Raw genomic sequence first — 4,944 nt, forward strand, 5'->3', positions numbered from 1 at the left:
ATTTCATGCCTTACTTTACTTTGACGTATTTTGACTTTTTTCGCCATACTCTACTATGTTGTTTTTTTGCATTTTATGCCTTACTATACTATTACTTATTTTTACATTTTTCACCATACTATACTATGTCGTTATTTTGCATTTTATGCCTTACTATACTATTACTTATTTTTACATTTTTCGCCATACTATACTATGTTGTTTTTTTGCATTTCATGCCTTACTATACTTGGACGTATTTTGACTTTTTTCGCCATACTATACTATGTTGTTTTTTTGCATTTTATACCTTACTATACTATTACTCATTTTGAAATTTTTCTCCATACTATACTATCTCTTTTTTTTGCATTTAATGAGTTTCTGTGATATTACGTATTTTGAATTTTTCGCCATACTATACTATGTCGTTTTTTTTGCATTTTATGAGTTACTGTACTATTACATATTTTTATTTTTTTTCCATACTTTACTGTTGTTTTTTCGCATTTCATACCTTACTATACTATTACTCATTTTGAAATTTTTCGCCATACTACACTGTGTCGTTTTTTTGCATTTCATGCCTTACTATACTTTGACGTATTTTGAATTTTTTGCCATTCTATACTATGTTGTTTTTTTGCATTTTATGAGTTACTGTACTTTTGCATATTTTGAAACTTTTGACATACTATACTATGTCTTTTTTTTGCATTTTATGCCTTACTATTCGTAGACGTATTTCGAATTATTTTGCAATACTATACTATGTCTTTTTTTTGCATTTTATGCCTTACTATACTATTACTCATTTTGAAATTTTTTGCCATACTATACTATGTCGTTTTTTTTTTACATTTTATGCCTTACTATACTATTACTCATTTCGAATTTTTTCACCATGCTATCTATGTCGTTTTTTTTGCATTTTATGAGTTACTGTACTATGACATATTTAGATTTTTTTGCAATACTATACTATGTCGTTTTTTTGCATTTTTTGCCATACTATACTATGTTGTTTTTTTGCATTTTATGTCTTACTATACTATTACTTATTTTTACATTTTTCGCCATACAATACTATGTTGTTTTTTTGCATTTTATGAGTAACTATACTATTACCCATTTTGAATTTTTTTCCATGCTTTACTGTTGTTTTTTTGCATTTCATGCCTTAATATATTTTGACGTATTTTGACTTTTTTCGCCATACTATACTATGTTGGTTTTTTTGCATTTTATGCCCTACTATACAATTACTCATTTTGAAATTTTTCGCCATACTATACTATGTCGTTTTCTTGCATTTCATGCCTTACTATACTATTACTTATTTTTACATTTTTCGCCATACAATACTATGTTGTTTTTTTGCATTTTATGAGTAACTATACTATTACCCATTTTTACTTTTTTTCACCATACTATACTATGTCGTTTTTTTTTATTTCATGCCTTACTATATTTTGACGTATTTTGACTTTTTCCGCCATACTATACTATGTCCTTCTTTTGTATTTTATGAGCTACTGTACTATTACCTATTTTGAATTTTTCACCATACTAAACGATGTTGTTTTTTTGCATTTTATGTCTTACTATACTATTACTCATTTTGAAATTTTTCGCCATACTATACTATGTCGTTTTTTTGCATTTCATGCCTTACTATACTTTGACGTATTTTGAATTTTTTGCCATACTATACTATGTTGTTTTTTTGCATTTTATGAGTTACTGTACTATTACATATTTTGAATTTTTTTCCATACTTTGCTGTTGTTTTTTCGCATTTCATGCCTTACCATACTATTACTCATTTTGAAATTTTTCGCCATACTATACTATGTTTGTTTTTTTCCATTTTATGCCTTACTATACTATTACTCATTTTGAAATTTTTCGCCATACTATACTATGTCGTTTTTTTGCATTTTATGAGTTACTGTACTATTACGTATTTTGAATTTTTCGCCATACTGTACTATGTTGTTTTTTTTCATTTCATGCCTTACTATATTTTGACGTATTTTGACTTTTTTCACCATACTATACTATGTTGTTTTTTTTGCATTTTATGAGTTCCTGTACTATTACATATTTTGATTTTTTTCGCCATACTATACTATGTCGTTTTTTGCATTTTATGAGTTACTGTACATTACCCATTTTGAATTTTTTGCCATACTATACTATGTTGTTTTTTTGCATTTCATGCCTTACTATATTTTGACATATTTTGGCATTTTTCGCCATACTATACTATGTCCTTTTTTTGCATTTTATGAGTTACTGTACTATTACCTATTTTGAATTTTTCGCCATACTATACTATGTTGTTTTTTTGCATTTTATGAGTTACTGTACATTACCCATTTTGAATTTTTTGCCATACTATACTATGTTGTTTTTTTGCATTTTATGTCTTACTATACTATTACTCATTTTGAAAATTTTCGTCATACTATACTATGTCGTTTTTTTTGCATTTTATGAGTTACTGTACTATTACGTATTTTGAAATTGTTTGCCATACTATACTATGTCGTTTTTTTGCATTTCATGCCTTATTATACTTAGTCGTATTCCGACTTTTTTCGCCATACTATACTATGTTGTTTTTTTCCATTTTATGCCTTACTATACTATTACTCATTTTGAATTTTTCGCCATACTATACTATGTTGTTTTTTTGCATTTTATGCCTTACTGTACTATTACATATTTTGAATTTTTCGCCATACTATACTGTTGTTTTTTTTGCATTTTATGCCTTACTATACTATTACTCATTTTGAAATTTTTCGCCATACTATACTATGTCGTTTTTTTGCATTTCATGCCTTACTATACTTTGACATATTTTGAATTTTTTGCCATGCTATACTATGTTGTTTTTTTGCATTTTATGAGTTACTGTACTTTTGCGTATTTTGAATCTTTTGACATACTATACTATGTTGTTTTTTTGCATTTTATGCCTTACTATACTATTGCTTATTTTGACATTTTTCGCCATACTATACTATGTCTTTTTTTTGCATTTTATGAGTTACTGTACTATTACTTATTTTGACATTTTTCGCCATACTATACTATGTCGTTTTTTTGCATTTCATGCCTTACTATACTATTACTTATTTTGAATTTTTCGCCATACTATACTATGTCGTTTTTTTGCATTTCATGCCTTACTATACTTTGACGTATTTTGAATTTTTTGCCATACTATACTATGTCATTTTTTGCATTTTATTCCTTACTATACTATGACATTTTTATGCCTAACTATATTATGACGTTTTTTGCCTTACTATACTATGAAGCTTCTTGACGTTTTTATGCCTTAATATAATATGACTTTTCATTTTTTTCTATGCCTTACTATACTATTACGTATTTCGACTTTTTTCGCCATACTATACTGTGTTGTTTTTTTCGGCATTTTTTGCCTTACTGTACTATGACATTTTTATGCCCTACTATACTATGTCGCTTCTTGACGTTTTACGCCATACTATACTATGTCTTTTTTTTGCATTTCATGCCTAACTATACCATTACTAAGACATGTTGTTGACACTTTTATGGCTTATCATACTGACATGGCATAATGACAAATCAATCAGGAGAGACCCATTTATGTAAATGAACAAACTTTTATTTTCATGTGCAAATCAAGAGGAGAAGTGAGAGATTCTTTGGTGTTTCAGCCCCATGTTGATGTCCTCATATATATGAAAAAGGGGGTGAAGCTGTGCGAAATATAGGAAACCCCCTGGGGTCTAGTCACTGGTGATGGTCATGGAGATAGAAGAAGAGAAGCTGGAGATGTGGATGTGACTAGGAGTGATGATGAGCTCGGCCTGACTGGATTTGAAGACTGGAGGTGGATGGAGTGGAGGAGGCTCACAGCAGTTGCACTGAAATGACAGCTGACAGAAGGAGAGAGCAGAACACATTTCAAAGTATGATGGTTGTTTGAGATCGAGGCGAGATCTGATTGGTTGCTGATGAACTGAAGTCATCCGATTACAAGGATGACGTTTTTTATACCTTACTATACTATGATCTTTTATGCCTTACTATACAATGACATTTTTTGACGTTTTTATGCCTTATTGTACCATGACGTTTTGATGCCTTACTTTAATATGACATTTCTTGACGTTTTTTGATGTTTTATCCCTTACTGACATTGACTGTACTATTACTTATTTTGACTTTTTTCGCCATACTATACTATGTCGTTTTTTGAAGTTTTTTGCCATACTATACTATGACGCTTCTTGACGTTTTTATGCCTTATTATGCTATGACGTTTCATGACTTTTCTATGACTTACTATACTATTACGTACTTTGACGTTTTTTGCCATACTATACTGTCGTTTTTTTGCGTTTTATGAGTTTCTGTACGATTACGTATTTTGACATTTTTCGCCATACTACACTATCCCGTTTTTTTGCATTTTATGTCTAACTATACTCAAAGTTTTTTGACGTTTTTTTGCCTTACAATACTATGACATTTTTTAAACGTTTTTATGCCTTACTATACCATGACTTTTTTATGCCATACTATAGTATGATGTTTTTATGCTTTACGAATCTATGATGTTTTTTTCACATTATTATGGCATGCTATGACTTTTTATGCCTTACCATACTATCATGTTTTTATGCCTTACTATCATTATACTATATTACTATATTATTATTACCTTACTTTTTCTATTTATTCATTCATTCATTTTCTACCGCTTATCCTCTAGTAGGGTCGCGGGGGGGCTGGAGCCTATCCCAGCATCTTTTCGGGCGAGAGGCGGGGTACGCCCTGGACAGGTCGCCAGTCCATCGCAGGGCAAACACATAGAGACAGACAATCATTCACACTCACAGCCACACCTATGGTCAATTTAGAGTATCCAATTAGCCTAGTCCCCATTTTGCATGTCTT

Source organism: Seriola lalandi, unplaced genomic scaffold (genome assembly GCF_002814215.2).
Source record: "Seriola lalandi dorsalis isolate HSWRI2012SDOR001 ecotype SW California unplaced genomic scaffold, Sedor1 jcf7180002054763, whole genome shotgun sequence".
NCBI classification, from domain to species: Eukaryota; Metazoa; Chordata; class Actinopteri; order Carangiformes; family Carangidae; genus Seriola; species Seriola lalandi.